Genomic DNA, 24,800 nt, shown 5'->3' with positions numbered 1-24,800 from the left:
TCAATATTAATCGAGCAGGACGTAGGGTTTTACCTCCATCAAGAGGGCCCGAACCTGGGTAAAACATCGTGTCCCCTGCCTCCTGTTACCATCCGCCTAGACGCATAGTTCGGGACCCCCTACCCGAGATCCGCCGGTTTTGACACCGACATTGGTGCTTTCATTGAGAGTTCCTCTGTGTCATCGCCATCAGGAAGGATGCCTCATCCGTCTTTAAAGACGGCACCGTTGTTAAGGGAGCTTTGGCTGTCGGCCTAACTCTCCGGCTAGGTGGTTTTCTTATGACCTCCTGTTCGGCTTCTGCGCCGACGATGACCTCTCGAGCCATCAAAAACAATCTTCATGTCAGCTCGGAACTCGCCGAGCAGTTAGATCCAATGGAGCTCTCCTCCATAAACGAGCTCTTGGATCGCATCACCGCCCTGGGAGTCGCTACGGATCATGACCAGATTGGGCCTAAACCCGATCTGAGAGAGATTAACTCTCCCCAAGTCACCCATCACGTTGCCGTGGTAGAGGGACAGTGCGGCGACCCTTCATCTATCTTAAGGACTAGCTACGTCCGGATTCCCGATCCCTCCAAGCCGGATACCCGCGGAGGGGAGGATATCACTCAAGACCTGAACTTAGAGTCAGGCGACGGGCTGGATTCATTGGACAACATCCAGGAATCCAAATTTTCGAGTTCGGAAACTCCTCGGCCTCTGAGTCTCAGATTGGGTGAGGTTTCGGATTTAATTCCACCCACCCACCCGAACATAAGCGATCTATCCCAAATTAGACAAAAGCCCGAAGAAACAGTACATCATTACTGGGCCAGATTCCTCCTGGTTAGGAACAGGATAAGGGACTGCCGCAAGGAAGACGCAATCTCAATCTTCTGCAATAATTGCACGGACAAAGGAATCCTCAACGCCATAAGTCGTCGTGATATTAAACGCTTCGCTGACTTGGCGTCCATAGTACGAAAGTACTGTGCGATGGAAAGCGCCTGGAAAACCGAAATAAAATTTTGGGACGATCCGGCCCTGAATACAAACCCAGTCCGAAATAAAAGGGTGCATCATCGCTAGACACCCGGGTCAAACACCAAAAAGCAAAAACCCTCTACAGGGCATGGAACCGTACTGGAAGGATGGCTTAATGGACCCTGTAAAATTCACAGTACAGAGGGCGCCACACCAACTCACAGCCTTAGAGCATGTTGGATACTCCGGCAGGTGGCCAAAATTGGCGAAGATCTCCTTATTCCGGAGGCCACAGAAAGCCACCCCAGGGACACCAATATGGTATTAACAGTCTTCGAGACTTTCGCATCAAATAATATGCGAAAAAGAACACTCCGCAGCCTTGCCGAAGTCTACCAAGTAGCAACAATAAACCCATGGAGTGACACGGCTATTACCTTTAATGCCAGTGATGAACCTAAATTCCGAACAGCCCGAGCACCAGCCGCGTTGGTCCTCAGTCCAATAGTGGACGGCTTTCGCCTCACCAAGGTACTCATGGATGGAGGCAGCGGATTGAACCTCATTTATGAGGAAACCCTTCAAAAAATGGAAATAGACTGGAACCGCATTGAGCGAAGCAGTACAACCTTTAGAGGAATAATCCCTAGCCGGGAAGCGCGCTGTACAGGAAAAATCACACTAGATGTGGTGTTTGGCACGCGGGATAATTACAGGTCCGAAGAGGTCACGTTCCATGTGGCTCCGTTCAGCAGCGGATATCACGCCCTGCTAGGGCGGGAAGCGTTTACAACCTTCCAAGCAATACCCCATTATGGGTACATGAAGCTCAAGATGCCCAGGCCGAACGGAATTATCACTCCCGCTAGTGATTCGGACATAGCACTCTGCACCGAAAACAAGACAGCCGCACTGGCCCTTGAGGCACTATCCGAAGCCCTAGCAGCTGAGGAACTGAGTGCGCTGCGCTCCATGGTGAACAGGGATGATGTGATACTCGACAAAAGATCCAAGTCCACCTCCTTTAAACCAGTGGACGAAATAGTCAAATTCCAGGTCCATCCAACGGAACCCAATAAAACAGCTTCTATCGGGGCACAATTAAACCCTGATGTAGACGCCGCACTGCGAGAGTTCCTACGTGAAAACTGGGACATCTTCGCCTGGCACCCTTCAGACATGCCAGGAATCCCACGCAGGCTGGCCGAGCACAGCTTAAATATCCTAAAAGGATTCAAACCTATCAAACAAGCTCTTCGGCGTTTTTCCGAACCTAAGAGACAGGCCATGGGAGAGGAGCTAGCCAAGCTATTAGAGGCCGGATTCATCAGAGATATAAAACATCTGAACTGGCTAGCAAACCTGGTGATGGTACCAAAGAAGGACAAATCCTGGCGCCTGTGCGTTGATTTTAAAGACCTTAACAAGGCTTGCCCAAAGGATCCCTTCCCCCTCCCCCGCATCGATCAAATTATCGACGCTACCGCAAGACACGATTCGTTGTGTTTCCTCGACGCATATTGCGGCTACCATCAAATCAAGATGGCAGAGTCAGACCAAGCCGCAACGGCATTCATCACACCATACGGCCCATTCTGCTTCAACACAATGCCCTTCGGGCTCAAAAACGCCGGCGCAACGTATCAGCGCATGATTCAGACATGTCTGGCAAACCAGATCGGCAAAACAGTGGAGGCATATGTAGATGATGTGGTCGTCAAAACAAACATGTCGAATCTCTAGTAGACGACTTGAGGCTCACATTTGATAACCTCCGAACATACGACATCAAGCTCAACCCGGAAAAAATGCATTTTCGGCGTTCCAGCCGGAAAGCTCTTGGGCTTCATTGTATCCGGTAGAGGAATTGAAGCAAATCTAGGCAAGATCCGAGCTCTGTCACAATTGGATGTCCCAAAGGACCTCAAACAAATACAAAAATTAACCGGATGCGTGGCGGCTCTAAGCCGCTTTATCTCCCGCTTGGGAGAAAAGGCACTACCCCTCTACCGCCTCCTTCGGCGCACCAAACACTTTGAGTGGACGGATGCCGCCACGGCCGGACTCGACGAAATAAAAGCCATATTGGCAACAAACCCAGTCCTGGCCGCGCCAAACATTGGCGAACCAATGCTATTGTACATCGCAGCAACACATCAGGTTGTAAGCGCAGTGCTCGTCGTCGAACGAGAAACGGACGGACACAAATTCCCCCTTCAAAAGCCGGTCTATTATGTGTCCACTGTCCTCACTCCGTGCAAATCACGGTACCCGCATTATCAAAAGATTGCGTACGCGATATTCATGGCATCCCGGGAGCTGCGACACTACTTTCAAGAGTGTTCAATAACAGTAGCCTCGGAAGTACCACTTAACGATATTATAAACAACCATGATGCAACGGTCCGGATTGCAAAATGGGCCATTGAGATCCTCCCGTTCAACATAACTTATAAGCCACGGCGAGCCATCAAGTCGCAAGTTTTGGCCGACTTCGTCGCGGAATGGACGGAGGCCGAACTCCCTAAAGAGTACGGCACATATTCAAATTGGATCATGCATTTTGACGACTCCAAGATGTTGGCCGGTCTAGGGGCTGGCGTCGTTTTGACGTCCCCCACAGGAGACACAGTTCAATACGTACTCACGATTATGTACACAGACTCCAACAATGTAGCCGAATATGAGGCCCTTTTACATGGTCTCCGGATGGCAGTATCCATGGGCATTCAACGCCTAGAGGTGCGCGGGGATTCGAACCTCGCGATATCCCAAATAAATGGAGACTTCGATGCCAAGGATCCAAAAATGGCAGCTTACCACAACGCCGTCTTAAAAATGTCAGCTCGGTTCGAAGGGCTTGAATTTCACCATATAGCCCGGGAAAATAATCAGGCGGAAGATGTCCTGGCACGCATCGGCGCAAAATGCGATGTAGTCCCCCCCCCCCACATCTTCTTGGAAAGGCTGTTCAAGTCATCCATAGTATGGGAAGGGGAACCGAACAATAACATCCCGGACCCAACCGCACTGCCCGACACCGAACAATCTGACATAATTGGAGGCTCTACCAATGAAATTACACCTTCAGCCCACGCAATAATGGCCGTCATCGCCCCGTGGACAGAACCATTCCTAGCCTACCTTACTAGACAGGAACTCCCAGAGGACCAAAATGAGGCACGCTGCATAGTGCGGCAATCTAAAGCCTATAAAGTCCATGAGGGAGAGCTTTATAAGAAAAGCACTACCGGAGTCCTTCAAAGGTGCATCTCCGAAGAGGAAGGGCGGAACCTGCTGGCTGAAATTCACGCCGGACTTGGTGGTCATCACGCTGCAGCTCGGTCCCTCATAAGCAAAGCTTTCCGTATAGGCTTTTATTGGCCGACGGCCCGGGCAGACGCTCAGGACTTAGTCCAACGATGCGTCGGTTGCCAGCTTTTTGCAAACCAAAGCCATATGCCACCCACCGCCCTCCACACTATCCCCATCGCTTGGCCCTTCACGGTCTGGGGGCTTGACATGGTTGGACTCCTTAAAGGTAGAACCCACAAGAAAAAATACTTACTGTTCATGGTGGATAAGTTCACCAAATGGATAGAAGCCAAGCCTGTTAAGATGGACGAATCCGGACCGGTGATAGACTTTATATCCAGGGTCGTACACCGTTACAGCGTCCCCCACAGCATCATCACTGATAACGGCACGAACTTTACGGCCATGAGGTAAAACTCTGGTGCAAAAACATGGGCATCAAGCTCGATTATGCTTCCGTCTATCACCCACAAACTAACGGCCAGGTCGAACATGCAAATGGTCTTATCATGAGCGGCATCAAACCCAGATTAGTGCGGTACCTCAAGGAAACTAACACGCACTGGGTAGAGGAGCTCGACTCCGTACTCTGGGGGCTGCGGACCACGCTGAATTGCACCACCGGATACACACCATTCTTTATGGTGTACGGTGCAGAGGCAGTTTTGCCTTGCGACATAATTCATGACTCACCTCGAGTGCGCATATATGAAGAAAGAGAAGCCGAGCTCAATCGGCAGGACAGTTTGGACGCGTTGGAGGAGGAGCGTGACGTGGCAAAAGCCCGTTCCGCATTCTATCAACAGCAGGCTCGAAGATACCAAAGCAGAGAAGTACGGGCCAAAAATTATAACATTGGCGAATTAGTTTTACGCCTGCTGGACAAGAAAAAGGACAAACTCAAGCCCAAGTGGGAAGGTCCCTTCATAATTGACCAAGTCCTGACTGGTGGAGCGTACCGCCTGCGAGATGCATCGGATAACCGACTCGAGCCGAACCCATGGAACGCAGCCCGTCTCCGAAGATTCTATGCCTAGCGCCGGACTCTGTGTTCGTCTCCTTCCTCTGTCCATTTTATATATACTGTCTGTCTTACATTTCTCTCCTTCTCCCCTCCCTTTCTCTTATAGCCTTTAAAGGCTCATCAAATGACGTGCTATTCGCACTCATTAAACCTGGGGGCTTCTTTTAACAGAAGCTTATTTATATGGGCTTTATGCCCAACACATGTGTTACACTTCCGCATGTACCTTTTATTTCACCATTATATGCATCGATATGACTTAAGTTTTGGCCAAGCTGGGTTGCCTGGCTCCTGTGCTTACCCCTACGTTCCCAATTGTTCGGCTAGGCGGTAAAGGGAGCACCTCTGCGATTGTTACTGCCGGGTCAGCCAGATGTGTACCTCAGACTGGGTGAAGCCGAAAGCTAGCGTTCTTAAGGGAATATTCGGTCGGTGACCTAAAAGATGATCTTTTCACTTATTTATTTATGCGCCCCCAGATGCTTTTTCCTGCGTCTTTTTCGCAGAATGGACATGCACTTTAGGGCATGCCTCCCAGGGAAAGGAACCCCTAACGGAACTATTCTCCCTGGAAGATGTTTCTTACTAACCATGTAATATAACATAACAAGTTGGGCACTTGTCTGTTCACGCACTAATGACCCCTACGCCTGGTCTCCATGCATATCCCAGTTCTTATATAACCGCATGGGAATTCGGACACACTCCGGACCGTCAGGTCCCGAGGCTGAAGCGAAAAGGTCGGCCATGACAAACGATCTACAATCCGGCTAGAAGGCATTACAAATGTCAATTAAATTACATAGTCATTCTGACTGATTGTATTCCTCTTCAATACCATCTAACAGGCTGTCTAATTTACAGTCCTGTTGGGAATACTTTGCGGCCAATTCTACTTGGCCGTATACTAAGCTTACAGGGATCTCCTTCCCGTCGGGCCCCACAGGACCGACCTCGGCCATGTGGTTGGGGTCAGCCTTTGTGTACCGCGTCTTCACCATGGACCAGGCCTCCCTAGCGCCTTGACGGCAGGCCGATATCTTCCATAATCGGAAGCACCACCGCGCTCCCTTTAGCTTCTCCGCCAGCTCTCCAAGACCTTCGGGCATGGAGATGGATGGCCACAAGGCCTGGGCGACGCCTTGCATCGCCTGCCGAACTCGCTCGAGCAGTTGCGAGAGCTCGGGAAGAAGGTCACCCATAGAACCGGGCATCTCCTCTGCAGGACGACCTATTAGCACACCTACAGACATTACTCTGTTAGTCGACTTCCCCGCCGAATTCTTTTTCAAAGGTTCGTTCAAGCACTTACTAAATATGCCGCGCCGAAGCCGCTGATTCTCCTTAACGGAGTCTGATAGCTGGGCACGAACATCTTTCAGTTTGACGCCCAGCTTGGTGTTGGCATCTTGGAGATCATTCTTCTCTCGCCTCACCCTTGTCAGCATGCTCTCACCAGCCTTTAACTGGCGTAGGAGTTGTTGCCTTTTCGGATCTAATCCAGCGCCGTCTGCAATTTCGTTTGTCAGAATTGCACATACGCCGCACTTCACAAAATACTTATATATTGAAAGTATATATTACCAACAGCGGTCCCCTTGGGCTCCCCTGTCGTGGCTAGTGCGGCCTCAAGTTGGGCTTTGCACTCTCCTAGCTCCTGGGACAGTTGGGTATTCTTTTCCGCAAGACCCTGCATTATTAAATGATCCTTAAATCAGTTCTTCTAACTGCTTCAAGTCTCGGGGGCTACTGATATATATAACCATTAAAATTTCTCACCCTTATGTCTTTTACATATTGCTCCGTGGCTCTAGCTAGACCATGTTGAGCGACATGGAGGTACGCATCTCCCGAATTGAAGGCATCCAACGCCTCTTGGGAGAAACAAGTGTCGTGGAGAACTGTCCGGCGACGCCTGTGGTTCAGGGCACTCTCCACCTCCGAATTAGTGGCAGACAACCTGTCCACATCCTCCGTCGGAGGAGCGTCCGGTGCGCGCCTCGTGTTCCCCTCCGCCTCCGGACCAGGCTTTAGAGCTTGGCTGGTGGAGGCGCGATTGGCAGCCTCTCTAGATATAGTCCAGCGAGGTCTCTTTGTCCTAAAGAGAGCACGAGTGTTAATATGCCTTGAAGGTATAACACCTGGGATAAGGGGCGCGCGTTTGCGCTGACACCTCGGTCCGGACTGCACCTCTTTTCTGCCCATGGGGCCCTGCAGCCCCTCATTGGCTTGTCACCGCAGGATCGGCCTCCCGTCTCAAAAACCTCCCCTGCAAAGCACGATTGTAATCAGGAAACTGAAAACACGAGAGGGTGGACCCCTTTTCGGGGTACTGGGACTTCGATCTCAGTTACCTGGGAGGCCGGGATTAGCCCTGGGTAATCGGTCGTAATGTCCACCAAGGCGTTGTCCTTGCTCAATTGATGGAACACTCCATCAATCAGCTCCATAGATAAGTCCGGATCTCTTGGGAGGACGGGTCGAGGGACCGTCCCGGATCCTCGGGCTGTGGAGGAGGGATGTTTATTTCTTTAACAGCCTGGCACAGTTCCTGCATTGAAGTCGTTAGACTGTATACTTAAACGATGGGAATATAAAACAGATGGGCAAGTAAAAGTGTCCACTTACCCAACTCGGAGGATTGTACATAGTAAATCCTCCCTGTGGGTTGACGTGGAGAAATTCCTCCTCTTCTCCCTTGTACAAAGCGGACAAGATCTTTGTCAGGGAGGCAGCCGAATCCGGTCCCTTACGACCGTGACGGGTGGCGTCATCCTCCCCGTTGAAGTCCCACATGGGGTGGCCTCTATACTGAAGCGGCTGCACCCCCCGCATGATGCATGCGGCCATGACTCCTATCATGGTTAGTCTGGAATGAGCTAATAACCTTATCCGGCCCATCAGGTAAAGGACGTCCCTGTCACTTTCCCTCTGAGGGCTCCATGGACGCCAACTTAGGAGCTTCTTCAGGGGAGCAGTGTCAAACTCAGGGAGGCTGATCCAAACAGGGTCCGGCAGTGGCACGTCCTCTATATAAAACCATTCCGAAGGCCAATTCTCGGACGCCTTCTTTGGGGTTCCGAATAGATGTCCAAGATAGTATATTTATATGTGAAGACCTCTATTTCTTTATTACTTCCTATTAATTGCAACCCTGACCAAAACTATGTTTGTCAACCCTCAACAATTTTTATTCATCATACTCTTTCTATGTGAGCTCATTACTCTCCATAAGACTCACATGATCTCTTTGTTTCTTTTTATTTCTTTCTCTTTTCTTTTATTCACTTAGGATCATGGCAAAATAATCAAGCCCTTAACTCAACACTAATCTTTATAATATAGCTCATGGACTCAATTACATAGAAGGATAATAAAGCAAAACTCACAACTAGATCATACTAAGAACTTTTATTCTACTAGATCAAGATATTACCAAAAGGATTGAACTAAGAAAAACGGTAAAGATAAAAGTGATGGTGATACGATACCGGGGCACTCCCCCAAGCTTGGCAGTTGCCAAGTGGAGTGCCCATACCCATGTGATGATGTCTCTCTTTTCGGGGATGGTGATGTGATGTTCTTGGCGATGATGCCCCTCAAGTTACGATTCTCCTCCTCAAGCTTGTAGACTTGCTGCTTGAGGTCCATTATTTCCTTTCGGAGTTTTCCTGTAATAGCCAAAGCTCCCTGCACCCAAGGGTGCTGCATAGCTGCAGGAGAACCAGTGACACTCTTTTTCATATTCTCATAAGAAAGAAATCTAACATTGGAAGGGATAACCGAGTTTGGAATAGCTGAGCACTGTAGTTCTCCCATTGTGAATCCAGCTTAGAGGCGGGAAGTGACTTCTTGATCCTCTTCCATGGCATCTATCCTCTTCAAATTAGCCTCCATCTCTTCCTCCGTTGCTGGCCCAAAGGGGTCGACATAATTGTTTGTCGTTGATCTCGGTGTCGGATGAGACACCCGGCTCTCCTTGACTGACTCTTGCGAAGACATCCTGCTCTAATCTGCAGCAGCAACAGCTCGAAACACAAACAGGAGATTTTTGCATGATATGTGAGTAAAAACCCTCGGGAGGTTATATAATGATTTTTTACCGACCAAAATACGTGTCCTGTAAGAAAACGGAGTCCGAAAAGCACACGATGTGCCCACGAGGTAGGGGGCGCGCCCAGTAAGGTAGGGCGCGCCCTCCACCCTCGTGGAGGCCTCGTGTCCTTCCCAGACTGCTTCTTATTTTTTCTATTTTTCTAAATATTCCAAAACGAAGAAATATTGCCTTAAAAACTGTTTTGGAGTCGATTTACTTACCGTACCACATACCTATTCCTTTTCGGAGTCTGAAACGTTCTAGAAAGTGTCCCTTGTGTATTCCTCCAGGGTTACGGTTTCAATAACATTGGTTTCAACATTTATGGGATTACCTGAGATATAATGTTTGATTCTTTGACCGTTCACCACCTTCGGATTTGTGCCTTCGAAGTTGTTGATTTTTATGGCACCGGAACGGTAGACCTTCTCGATAACGTAAGGACCTTCCCATTTAGAGAGAAGTTTTCCTGCAAAAAATCTTAAACGGGAGTTGTATAGCAATACATAATCACCTACATTAAACTCACGCTTTTGTATCCGTTTGCCATGCCATCTTTTAACTTTTTCTTTAAACAACTTGGCATTCTCGTAGGCTTGAGTTCTCCATTCATCGAGTGAGCTAATATCAAATAACCTCTTCTCACCGGCAAGTTTAAAATCATAATTAAGTCCTTTAATAGCCCAATAAGCCTTGTGTTCTAGTTCGAGAGGTAAGTGACATGCTTTTCCATAGACCATTTTATACGGAGACATACCCATAGGATTTTATATGCAGTTCTATAGGCCCATAATGCATCATCTAGTTTCTTGGACCAATTCTTTCTAGACCTGTTAACAGTCTTTTGCAAAATTAATTTGAGTTCTCTATTACTCAATTCTACTTGACCACTAGACTGAGGGTGATAAGGAGATGCAATTCTATGATTAACATCATATTTAGCAAGCATTTTACGGAAAGCACCATGAATAAAATGTGAACCACCATCAGTCATTAAATATCTAGGGACTCCAAATCTTGGAAAAATAACTTCTTTAAGCGTTTTAATAGAAGTGTTATGATCAGCACTACTAGTTGGAATAGCTTCTACCCACTTAGTAACATAATCAATGGCAACGAAAATATGTGGATAACCATTAGAGGAAGGAAAAGGTCCCATATAGTCAAACCCCAAACATCAAATGGTTCAATAACAAGTGAATAATTCATAGGCATTTCTTGATGTCTACTAATATTACCAATTCTTTGACATTCATCACAAGATAAGACAAACTTACGGGCATCCTTGAAGAGAGTAGGCCAATAAAACTAGATTGCAGTACCTTATGTGCAGTTCTATCTCCAGCATGGTGTCCTCCATAAGCTTCAGAGTGACACTTGCATAGGATCTGTTCCTGTTCATGCTCAGGTACACAACGTCTAATAACACCATCTACTCCTTCTTTATAAAGATGTGGGTCATCCCAAAAGTAATGCCTCAAATCATAGAAGAACCTTTTCTTTTGCTGGTCTGTGAAACTAGGTGGTATAAACTTAGCAACAATGTAATTAGCATAATCAGCATACCATGGAGCAGTATGAGCAGCATTTATGACATTTAATTGCTCATTAGGAAAGCTATCATCAATAGGTAGTGGGTCATCAAGCACATTTTCTAACCTAGACAAGTTGTCTGCAACGGGGTTCTCAGCTCCCTTTCTATCAACAATATGCAAGTCAAATTCTTGTAGCAAGAGAACCCATCTAATAAGTCTAGGTTTAGCATCTTTCTTTTCCATAAGATATTTAATAGCAGCATGATCAGTGTGAATAGTTACTTTAGAACCAACAATATAAGGTTTAAACTTATCACAAGCAAATACAACTGCTAAGAATTCCTTTTCAGTAGTAGCATAATTTCTTTGAGCATTGTCTAGAGTTTTACTAGCATATTGAATAACATTTAGTTTCTTATCAACTCTTTGTCCTAGAACAACACCTACAGCATAATCACTAGCATCACACATAATTTCAAAGGGTAAATTCCAATCAGGTGGTTGAGCAATAGGTGCAGAAATCAATGCTTTCTTAAGTATTTCAAATGCTTCTACACAATCATCATCAAAGACAAATGGTATATCTTTTTGTAATAAATTAGTCAGAGGCCGAGAGATTTTTGAGAAGTCCTTAATGAACCCCCTATAAAATCTGGCATGGCCAAGGAAACTTCTTATACCTTTGATGTCCTTGGGAAATGGCATCTTTTCAATAGCATCAACCTTGGCTTTATCAACTTCAATACCTCTTTCAGAAACTTTATGCCCCAAGAAAATACCTTCATTAACCATAAAGTGGCACTTTTCCCAATTCAAGACAAGATTAGTTTCTTCACATCTCTGCAAAACTCGATCAAGGTTGCTCAAGCAATCATCAAAAGAAGACCGATAGACGGAAAAGTCGTCCATGAAAACCTCACAAATCTTTTCAGAAAAGTCAGAGAATGTACCCATCATGCATCTTTGAAAGGTAGCAGGTGCATTACATAAACCAAAAGGCATACGTCTATAAGCAAAAGTACCAAAAGGGCATGTAAAAGTAGTCTTTGATTGGTCCTTAGCTGACACAGGTATTTGAGACAAACCAGAATAACCATCTAGAAAGCAAAAATGTGTATGTTTAGATAACCTTTCTAGCATTTGATCGATAAAAGGTAAGGGGTAATGATCCTTTTTAGTAGCCTTATTTAATTTGCGGAAATCAATTACCATCCTATAACATGTAATAATTCTTTGGTGAATCAATTCATCTTTATCATTAGGAACAACAGTAATACCTCCCTTCTTAGGGACACAATGGACAGGGCTTACCCATTGACTATCAACAACGGGATAAATTATACCTGCCTCAAGGAGCTTTAGTATCTCCTTTCTTACGACTTCTTTCATTTTAGGATTCAGCCGACGTTGATGATCACGAACTGGTTTAGCATCTTCTTCCAAATTAATTTTATGTTGACATAGAGTGGGACTAATGCCCTTAAGATCATCAAGAGTGTACCCAATAGCAGCACGGTGCTTCTTTGGAGTTTTCAATAATCTCTCTTCTTCATGTTCTGAAAGGTTAGCACTAATAATAACAGGGTATATCTTTTTCTCATCAAGATAAGCAAATTTAAGAGTATCAGGTAACGGTTTAAGCTCAAACACGGGATCACCCTTGGGTGGAGGAGTATCCCCTAGGATTTCAACAGGTAAATTGTTTTTCAGAATAGGTTCTTGTTTAAAGAATACTTCATCTAATTCCATTCTTTCATTCATAAACATATCATTTTCATGGTCTAGCAAGTATTGTTCTAAAGGATCACTAGGAGGTACGGCAATAGAAGCAAGACCAATAACTTCATCCTTACTAAGTAATTCTTCTTCACGGTGTTGTCTACTAAATTTAGAGAAATTAAATTCATGAGTCATATCATCTAAACCGATAGTAACAACATCCCTTTTGCAATCTATGGTAGCATTAATAGTATTTAAGAAGGGTCTACCAAATATAATGGGACAAAAGCTATCTCGTGGGGAACCAAGAACAAGAAAATCAGCAGGATATTTAGTTTTCCCACACAAGACTTCAACATCTCTAATAATTCCCATTGGTGAAATAGTATCTCTATTGGCAAGTTTAATTGCAACATCAATATCTTCTAACTCAACAGGTGCAATATCATGCATAATTTCTCTATAAAGGCTAGTAGGTATTGCACTAGCACTGGCACCCATATCACATAAGCCATGATAACAATGATCTCCTATTTTAACAGAAATAACAGGCATGCCTACCACAGGTCTAGGTTTATCTTTATCACGGGGTTTAGCAATCCTAACAGTTTCATCACAGAAATAAATAACATGCCCATCAATATTATCAGACAAGAGATCTTTAACAATAGCAATATTAGGTTCAACTTTAACTTGCTCAGGAGGTGTATATGTTTTAATATTGCTTTTACGAACCACAGTTGAAGCTTTAGCATGATCCTTTATCCTAACAGGGAAAGGTGGTTTCTCAACATAAGAAGTAGGAACAATAGGATCATTATAAGTAATAGTCTTTTCTTCAACTTTAATAGGCGCAGCTACTTTTACTTCTATGGGAGGATGATATTTAAACCACTTCTCCTTGGGGAGATCAACATAAGCAGCAAAAGATTCATAGAAAGAAGCTACTATCTCAGAGTCAAGTCCATATTTAGTGCTAAATTTACGAAAAATATCGGTATCCATAAAAGATTTAACACAATAAAAACTAGGTGTCATACCTGACTCCTTACCATTGTCGAGGTCCCAATCTTCGGAGTTGCGTTTAATTCTTTCCAATAAATCCCATTTGAATTCAATAGTCCTCATCATAAAAGAGCCAGCACAAGAAGTATCAAGCATGGTGCGATTGTTACCAGAAAGCCGAGCATAAAGATTTTGAATAATCATTTCTCTTGAGAACTCATGATTGGGGAATGAATATAACATTGATTTAAGCCTCCCCCAAGCTTGAGCGATGCTTTCTCCTTCGTGAGGCCAAAAATTATATATGTAATTGCGATCACGATGAACAAGATGCATAGGATAAAACTTCTGATGAAATTCCAATTTCAATCATTTGTAATTCCAAGACCCCATATCATCACATAGCCTATACCATGTCGATGCATCTCCCCTCAAAGATAAAGGGAAGACCTTCTTCTTAACAATATCTCCGGGTACACTTGCAAGCTTAAATAATCCACAAACTTCATCCACATATATCAGATGTTCATTAGGATGTTTTGTTCCATCTCCTAAAGAAGGATTAGCTAGCAGTTCTTCTATCATACCCGAAGGAACTTCAAAGCAAGCATTTTCATTTTCATTTTCATTTTCAGTAGGTTCAGTAGGTTGAGGAGCAACTCTTTGCTCTACTGGTCGGGGTGAAGATACCCCGAACAAGCCCCTCAGAGGATTACTTTCCATGGTAACAAGTGACAGTAAATTTCAGCAAACTATATAAATTTTTCCTTACCAAATTCCACCTACCAAAGGCGCTTCACTCCCCGGCAACGGCGCCAGAAAAGAGTCTTGATGACCCACAAGTATAGGGGATCTATCGTAGTCCTTTCGATAAGTAAGAGTGTCGAACGCAACGAGGAGTAGAAGGAAATGATAAGCGGTTTCCAGCAAGGTATTCTCTGCAAGTACTGAAATAAGTGGTAACAGATAGTTTTGTGATAGGATAATTGGTAACGAGCAACAAGTAACAAAAGTAAATAAAGTGCAGCAAGGTGGCCCAATTCTTTTTGTATCAAAGGATAAGCCTGGACAAACTCTTATATGATGTAAAGCGCTCCCGGGGACACATGGGAATATCGTCAAGCTAGTTTTCATCACGTTCATATGATTCGCGTTCGGTACTTTGATAATTTGGTATGTGGGTGGACCGGTGCTTGGGTACTGCCCTTACTTGGACATGCATCCCACTTATGATTAACCTCTATTGCAAGCATCCGCAACTACAGCAAAAGTATTAAGGTAAACCTAACCATAGCATGAAACGTATGGATCCAAATCAGCCCCTTACGAAGCAACGCATAAACTAGGTTTAAGCTTCTGTCACTCTAGCAACCCATCATCTACTTATTACTTCCCAATGCCTTCCTCTAGGCCCAAATAATGGTGAAGTGTCATGCAGTCGACGTTCACATAACACCACTAGAGGAGAGACAACATACATCTCATCAAAATATCGAACGAATACCAAATTCACATGACTACTAATAGCAAGACTTCTCCCATGTCCTCGGGAACAAAAGTAACTACTCACAAAGCATAAACATGTTCATAATCAGAGGGGAACTAATATGCATATAGGATCTGAACATATGATCTTCCACCAATTAAACCAACTAGCATCAACTACAAGGAGTAATTAACACTACTAGAAACCTACTAGCACCAATCCCGGACTTGGAGAGAAGAATTGGATACAAGAGATGAACTAGGGTTTTGAGATGAGATGGTGCTGATGAAGATGTTGATGGAGATTGCCCTCTCCCAATGAGAGGAGCGTTGGTGATGACGATGGCGATGATTTCCCCCTCCGGGAGGGAAGTTTCCCCGGCAGAACAGCTCCGCCAGAGCCCTAGATTGGTTCCGCCTCGTGGCGGTGGAGTTTCGTCCGAGAAGATGGCTTATGATTTTTTTCCCATTGAAAGACTCCATATAGCAGAAGATGGCCACCGGAGGGCCACCAGGGGGCCCACAAGGTAGGGGGCGCGCCCAGAGGGGTAGGGGCGCCCCCACCCTCATGGGCAGGGTGTGGCCCCCCTGGTGAAGTTCTTGCTCTCAGTATTTATATATTTGGAAAATGTCTTCCGTGAAGTTTCAGGACTTTTGGAGCTGTGTAGAATAGGTCTCTAATATTTTCTCCTCTTCTAGCCCAGAATCCCAGCTGTTGGCATTCTCCCTCTTTATGTAAACCTTGTAAAATAAGAGAGAATAGGCATAAGTATTGTGACACAATGTGTAATAACAGCCCATAATGCAATAAATATCGATATAAAAGCATGATTCAAAATGGACGTATCATGCATGCGTACCCTGGCCTGGTAAGCAGGCATAACCTTGTGTGCTCGTTGTTGAGATTATGGTATCGGGTCCCCGAGTGGTATCGTTTTGGCCACGACGGTGGTCGTTGTGTCTTTGGTAGACACGAGGCCACCCAGGACTAGCATGTTGGGGATTGGGTCGGAGTGGCCGGGAGAGTGTCATGGCAATGGAAGGGTTTTGTCGAAATGCCGTTGGTCCACCCGAATGGGAATGCGAGGTCATGGGTTTCATGGTGTGGGTATAGTGTGCTACCTCTGCAGAGTGTATAATCTATCGATAGCCGAGTCCATGGTTATGGACGCCTCGTAGTAGGTCCCACCATGAGTCAACGTTTAATAAACCTGCACACTAAGTTATGAAATTTGCACTGATGATGATGGCGGAAAGTCCATCGAGATGTTCGAGACCCAATATGGGTCGTGGTTGTGATCGTCGTAAGGATCACGAGTTATTCTGGTCAAGACCACGATGGTGGTTTGGTTGTGATCGCTGAAAGGATCACGAGACCACAATGGTGGTTTGTTTGTGATCCGAGAACGATCACGGTTGGTAAGTCGGTCCCGAGGGACATTTATCCCAAGAGCATGATCACAGCATGTTGGAACATCATTGCACTATTAATTGGTTAAATATCATGATATTTTTTGTCATTATGATTATGCCTGTTGTGAGCTTGCAAGTACATTCAATGTATTGACCTGGCGTGTCATGCCAGATTTCAGGAAAGTCACGTTGGAAAGGAGCGCTGCTCGAGTCTAGATCGTGTCCACATCGATGTCCCTGTGCTATGGAGTTTCCGCTATGACGTTGTTTCGCTGCCGCGTAGTTATATGATCGAGGCCCCCTTTATGTTCACTAAATAATGTACATATTGTTCAGCCGCACCGTGCATGCTGCTCGGCCTCGACATCTGTTGTAATATAAACTCTGATCCGCTAGCATCAATAAAGCGGTTGTTTTTCTGTACCAAGATGTTGTGTGTTGCCAGAAGACATGGTCTCTGGGATGGCAATGTAGGGTAAACCGGTCGCTCTGAGCCGGGGTGCCACACGGGGCTTGGCGGGTCAAAAGCGGGCGGTTCATGAGTACGGCGACTCAGACAACAATCCTAGAACCCAGCAGAGCGACGTACCAGGTTAGGCGCGGCAGCGCACGAGTACGGCGACTCTGCCGGCGGCTTCAGGAACCCAATGATGATTTGATCGGAACAGCTCTTAGCGGATTGAGCGACAAGATGGGGGCACAAGGCCAACCGTAGCCAGAAGTGACCAGGGCGCGGCCGGGTCAGAGGAGTCCGGCGGCTCGACGATGCCGTGAAGTGGCGGTTCGTAGTGGCTGCTTAGACCAAGGTCGTTGCTGGTTCACCGGCGGAGGCCATGACAAACGGTGGAGGTGACCTCTGTTGCAGGCAGGTTGAGAGCGAGGCCGGTTCAGCGTGGCCTTCGTCGAGGACATGAGGCACACGGCAGCGCGAATCATTAACAGGGTCCGAGACCGTGATGGTTAGTGGCAGAGGTGAGCCAGGGCGTTTTACAGCGCGGCGCGACAAGGAGCTTCAGGCAGGCGCGAGGGCGCACTAACGGGGCACGGCTCAACGAGGCGGCTCCAGATGAGGTATTGCATGGGTCGCCAGGCCCGGGCAGTTCTGCGACGAAACGAGGCGGAGGAACAGCCAGTCGACACATCCGTGATGGTGCCGGTTTGCGGTAGAGGCCGGCGATTTAAGGCAATCGGAGGCACAGCAACTTGACGGAAATCCGGTGCAGTAGAGGCAGACCACGTTGCTCACAGGTGGAACATCGAAGCGGCACGGAGTAGGAGTAAGCAAAGAGGACCGGCGATGCAATGGGCCGGCTGAAGCAAAGATGGCAACAGCGTCGGCCGCTCCGACACCGCTGGCAGAGGCTAGACTCAAGCGGCGTGGCGAATCAGAACAGGCGTGTCAGAACAGCTGTGGCAGCGGTTTAGAGACCAGCGAACCTCAGCAGAGCATGGCAACTTGGTGACGCTCTACCGCGGTAATGCATGACTCGCTGTCTCAGTGTAGATGGAGTGGCGGTTCAAGGGAGCAGCTCCACAACGGGTCAATGGGCTCCGGCGGGTCAATGACAAAGGCGAGTCAAACCTCAAACGGCTTAGCTCAAGGCGACGATAGCTTTGCGCGACGGGCGGCTCATGGCGAAGCATGCAGCGGAGATGGGTCCTCGACCTCAGAAGCAGGCCGGATCATAGACGGAGTCAGCGGCTCAGCAGGGCGCGCCACGGTGATGGCGCCAGGTACATAGGCGCGGTAGTAGGTAGAACCGCCGACGACTTGAAGCAGAGGCGCTGGCGGCTCAACGCGGGTGAACAATAGTAGAGCAATATTGTTTTGTTCATCTGGATCTAGAGCTTGGCGATGGCGCAAGGCCGTGACAGCGGTGGCGGCTTGGCCATGGTTGAACCGCGGCAGAAGAAGCGAGGCACGGCGATTCAAGGCAGGGGTGTGAGCCGTTGAGGCGAGCGGGGCCGGCTTGTGGAGGTCGGGTGAGCGAGAGGCGGTTTAGACCAGCACGTGGCCGGGTCAGATAAGGGGAGTAGTATAAACGGTGCCTGGCCGGGTCAGCGCTGCTGGCTGGAGAAGAGAAAGGCTTGCGGCAGAGGAGACGATGGTGAGCGAGAGGCGAGTCCGGATTAGCCACGGGTCGTGGACCAGGAATCTTTGATTTTAATCTCCGAAACAAACACGAGCTGGGACCTTCATCCAGATTAATTTTCCTTTTGCTCTGGGCGGTTTTGACGCAAGTCTAGATCCTTTTGCTAAGTCGATGTTGACCTCGACGGGATAACCTTCAGCCTCGGCGACTTGCGAGATAGCGGCCGAGCGGAGTTGATCACAACCCCAATTCTTCCTTTCAAAACCGGTTCTCCTTCATCCAGAAAACTGCGAAGTGCTCAATCCCTATGATGGATCCCTCCAAGAACTCAACACCACGTGCGCGAGCCCCACGGTGGGTGCCAACTGTCGTGGAATTGTCACGGCAGATGTCCTAGTGTGAGGACTTAGTCGTGAGGCAAACGTATATATGTGGTAGCTTGAGAGGGGTTGAGCGGAATCGAGAGACGCAACACAAGACAAGGATTTAGACAGCTTCGGGTCTCGGGAAACATCATCCGGTAACAACCCTACATGCTGTTTGTGGCTAGGTCTCATTATCATCACGAGGGAGTTGTCGTAAACCGGCTCTCCCAGTTATCCTAACCCTTTAGATTTCTCCCCTTTCGGGGTGCCCTGCCCCTCCTTATATATGTTGAAGGGGCGGGTTACATGTTGAGTCCATCTCGGACTAAGACTTAAATTATTCTCACTTCTCCTAACTAGCTTCTCTTCATGGGCTTCTTAATGTCTTGGGCTTCTTAACCCCGGGCGACTTAACATCAGCCAGTTTATGACTGTCTGTCGGGTTATGACTGTCTGTCGGGTTATGAGTGTCTGCCGGGTTATGAGTGTCTGCCGGGTTATGATTGTCTGCCGGGTTATGACTGTCAGCCAGGTTATGACTGTCTGCCGGGTTATGATTGTCTAACGGGTTATCATCTGACTTAACATCTGCCGGGTTATCATCTGACTTAACTCCTGCCGGGTTATCATCTGACTTAACTCATGTCGGGTTATCATCTAACTTAACTCATGCCGGGTTATCATCTGACTTAACTCCTGCCGGGTTATCATCTGACTTAACTCATGCCGGTTTACCAAGTCCCAGCCGGGTTATAACTCGGACCGGGTCATACCGCGGGGTATATCCCCGACAGTTAGGGTTACCGAAGATAGATTATAATAAGGGATTACAGAGAACCTGCACCTTCTTGACTTGGAGGGCACACCATGCTTTCATAGATCCCCTGTCATTATACGGCTCCACTAGTCCGGCACATGCACAATGGGCCCTCGCCCCAAGGACCCCTTAGTGTTGGGGAACTTAGTAATTTCAAAAAAAATCCTACACACACGCAAGATCATGGTGATGCATAGCAACAAGAGGGAAGAGTGTTGTCCACGTACCCTCGTAGACCAAAAACGAAAGCGTTAGCACAACGTGATTGATGTAGTCGTACGTCTTCATGACCCGACCTATCAAGTACCGAACGTACGTCACCTCCGAGTTCAACACACGTTCAGCCCGATAACGTCCCTCGAACTCCAATCCAGCCGAGTGTTGAGGGAGAGTTTCGTCAGCACGACGGCGTGGTGACGATGTTGATGTTCTACCGACGTAGGGCTTTGCCTAAGCACCGGTACAGTATTATCGAGGTGGATTATGGTGGAGGGGGCACCGCACACGGCTAAAAGATCAACAGATCAATTGTTGTGTCTCTAGGGTGCCCCCCTGCCCCCGTATATAAAGGAGCAAGGGGGGTGCGGCTGGCCAAGGGAGAGGGCGCGCCGGGAGGAGCCCTACTCCCACTGGGAGTAGGACTCCCCCCTTTTCCTAGTTGGATTAGGACTTGGGAGGGGGAAGGAGTGGAGGAGAAGAAGGAAAGGGGGGCACCGCCCCCCTCTCCTTGTCCTATTCGGACTGGGGGGAGGGGCGCCGCCCCCCTCTCCTTGTCCTATTCGAACTAGGGGGAGGGGCGCGCGGCCCAGCCCTAGCCTCCTCTCCTCACTTCCACCTAGGCCCACTAAGGCCCATTAGGTTCCCGGGGGTTCCGGTAACCTCCCGGTACTCCGGTAAAATCCCGATTTCACCCGAAACACTTCCGATATCCAAACATAGGCTTCCAATATATCAATCTACATGTCTCGACCATTTCGAGACTCCTCGTCATGTCCGTGATCACATCCAGGACTCCGAACAACCTTCGGTACATCAAAACATGTAAACTCATAATATAACTGTCATCGAAACGTTAAGCATGCGGACCCTACGAGTTCGAGAACTATATAGACATGACCGAGACACGTCTCCGGTCAATAACCAATAGCGGAAACTAGATGCTCATATTGGCTCCCACATATTCTACGAAGATCTTTATCGGTCAGACCGCATAACAACATACGTTGTTCCCTTTGTCATCGGTATGTTACTTGCCCGAGATTCGATCATCGGTATCTCAATACCTAGTTCAATCTCGTTACCGGCAAGTCTCTTTACTCGTTCCGTAATACATCATCCCGTAACTAACTCATTAGTTGCATGCTTGCAAGGCTTAAGTGATGTGCATTACCGAGAAGGCCCAAAGATACCTCTCTGATAATCGGAGTGATAAATCTTAATCTCGAAATACGCCAACCCAACAAGTACCTTCGAAGACACCTGTAGAGCACCTTTATAATCACCCAGTTACGTTGTGACGTTTGGTAGCACACAAAGTGTTCCTCTAGTAAGCGGGAGTTGCATAATCTCATGGTCATAGGAACATGTATAAGTCATGAAGAAAGCAATAGCAACATACTAAACGATCGTGTGCTAAGCTAACGGAATGGTTCATGTCAATCACATCATTCTCCTAATGACGTGATCCTGTTAATCAAATGACAACTCATGTCTATGGTTAGGAAACATAACCATCTTTGATCAACGAGCTAGTCAAGTAGAGGCATACTAGTGACACTTTGTTTGTCTATGTATTCACACATGTATTATGTTTCTGGTTAATACAATTCTAGCATGAATAATAAACATTTATCATGATATAAGGAAATAAATAAGAACTTTATTATTGCCTCTAGGGCATATTTCCTTCAGTCTCCCACTTGCACTAAAGTCAATAATCTAGATTACACAGTAATGATTCTAACACCCATGGAGCCTTGGTGCTGATCATGTTTTGCTCATGGAAGAGGCTTAGTCAACGGGTCTGCAACATTCAGAACCGTATGTATCTTGCAAATTTCTATGTCTCCCACCTGGACTAAATCCCGGATGGAATTAAAGCATCTCTTGATGTGCTTGGTTCTTTTGTGAAATCTGGATTCCTTTGCCAAGGCAATTGCTCCAGTATTGTCACAAAAGATTTTCATTGGACCCGATGCACTAGGTATGACACCTAGATCGGATATGAACTCCTTCATCCAGACTCCTTCATTTGCTGCTTCCGAAGCAACTATGTACTTCGCTTCACATGTAGATCCCGCCATGATGCTTTGTTTAGAACTGCACCAACTGACAGCTCCAGCATTCAATGTAAACACGTATCCAGTTTGCGATTTAGAATCGTCCGGATCAGTGTCAAAGCTTGCATCAACTAACCATTTACGATGAGCTCTTTGTCACCTCCATAAATGAGAAACATATCCTTAGTCCTTTTCAGGTATTTCAGGATGTTCTTGACCGCTGTCCAGTGATCCACTCCTAGATTACTTTGGTACCTCCCTGCTAAACTTATAGCAAGGCACACATCAGGTCTGGTACACAGCATTGCATACATGATAGAGCCTATGGCTGAAGCATAGGGAACATCTTTCATTTTCTCTCTATCTTCTGCAGTGGTCGGGCATTGAGTCTTACTCAACTTCACACCTTGTAACACATGCAAGAACCCTTTCTTTGCTTGATCCATTTTGAAATTCTTCAAAACTTTGTCAAGGTATGTGCTTTGTGAAAGTCCAATTAAGCGCCTTGATCTATCTCTATAGATCTTAATGCCCAATATGTAAGCAGCTTCACCGAGGTCTTTCATTGAAAAACTCTTATTCAAGTATCCCTTTATGCTATCCAGAAATTCTATATCATTTCCAATCAGTAATATGTCATCCACATACAATATCAGAAATACTATAGAGCTCCCACTCACTTTCCTGTAAATACAGGCTTCTCCAAAAGTCTGTATAAAACCAAATGCTTTGATCACACTATCAAAGTGTTTATTCCAACTCCGAGAAGCTTGCACTAGTCCATAAATGGATTGCTGGAGCTTGCACACTTTGTTAGCTCCCTTTGGATCGACAAAACCTTCCGGTTGCATCATATACAACTCTTCTTCCAGAAATCCATTCAGGAATGCAGTTTTGACATCCATTTTCCAAATTTCATAATCATAAAATGCGGCAATTGCTAACATGATTCGGACAGACTTAAGCATCGCTACGGGTGAGAAGGTCTCATCGTAGTCAATCCCTTGAACTTGTCGAAAACCTTTCGCAACAAGTCGAGCTTTGTAGACAGTAACATTACCGTCAGCGTCAGTCTTCTTCTTGAAGATCCATTTATTCTCAATTGCTTGCCGACCATCGGGCAAGTCAACCAAAGTCCACACTTTGTTCTCATACATGGATCCCATCTCTGATTTCATGGCCTCAAGCCATTTTACGGAATCTGGGATCACCATCGCTTCTTCATAGTTCGTAGGTTCATCATGATCTAGTAGCATGACTTCCAGAACAGAATTACCGTGCCACTCTGGTGCGGATCTTACTCTGGTTGATCTACGAGGTTCAGTAATAACTTGATCTGAAGTTTCATGATCATCATAATTAACTTCCTCACTAATTGGTGTAGGTGTCACAGAAACCAATTTCTATGATGAACTACTTTCCAATAGGGGAGCAGGTATAGCTACCTCGTCAAGTTCTACTTTCCTCCCACTCACTTGTTTCGAGAGAAACTCCTTCTCTAGAAAGGATCCATTCTTAGCAACAAATGTCTTGCCTTTGGATCTGTGATAGAAGGTGTACCCAACAGTCTCCTTCAGGTATCCTATGAAGACACATTTCTCCGATTTGGGTTCGAGCTTATCAGGTTGAAGCTTTTTCACATGGCATCGCAGCCCAAAACTTTAAGAAACGAGAACTTCAGTTTCTTGCCAAACCATAGTTCATAACGCGTCATCTCAACGGATTTTGATGGTGCCCTATTTAATGTGAGTGCGGCCGTCTCTAAAGCATAACCCCAAAACGATAGTGGTAAATCAGTAAGGGACATCATAGATCGCACCATATCTAGTAAAGTACGATTACGATGTTCGGACACACCATTACGCTGTGGTGTTCCGGGTGGCGTGAGTTGCGGAATTATTCCGCATTGTTTCAAATGTAGACCAAACTCGTAACTCAAATATTCTCCTCCACGATCAGATCGTAGAAACTTTATTTTCTTGTTACGATGATTTTCAACTTCACTATGAAATTCTTTGAACTTTTCAAATGTTTCAGACTTATGCTTCATTAAGTAGATATACCCATATCTGCTTAAATCATCTGTGAAGGTGAGAAAATAACGATATCCACCACGAGCCTCAATATTCATCGGACCACATACATCTATATGTATGATTTCCAACAAATCTGTTGCTCTCTCCATAGTTCCGGAGAACGGCGTTTTAGTCATCTTGCCCATGAGGCACGGTTCGCAAGTACTAAGTGATTCATAATCAAGTGGTTCCAAAAGTCCATCAGTATGGAGTTTCTTCATGCGCTTTACACCGATATGACCTAAATGGCAGTGCCACAAATAAGCTTCACTATCATTATCAACTCTGCATCTTTTGGCTTCAACATTATGAATATGTGTATCACTACTATCGAGGTTCATCAAAAATAGACCACTCTTCAAGGGTGCATGACCATAAAAGATATTACTCATATAAATAGAACAACCATTATTCTCTGATTTAAATGAATAACCGTCTCGCATCAAACAAGATCCAGATATAATGTTCATGCTCAACGTTGGCACCAAATAACAATTATTTAGGTCTAAAACTAATTCCAACTGTAGATGTAGAGGTAGCGTGCCGACCGCGATCACATCAACTTTGGAACCATTTCCCACACGCATCGTCACGTCGTCCTTGGCCAGTGT

This window comes from Triticum dicoccoides, chromosome 2A, assembly GCF_002162155.2.
Source record: "Triticum dicoccoides isolate Atlit2015 ecotype Zavitan chromosome 2A, WEW_v2.0, whole genome shotgun sequence".
NCBI lineage: Eukaryota > Viridiplantae > Streptophyta > Magnoliopsida > Poales > Poaceae > Triticum > Triticum dicoccoides.
Note: the sequence above shows the minus strand (reverse complement) of the source record.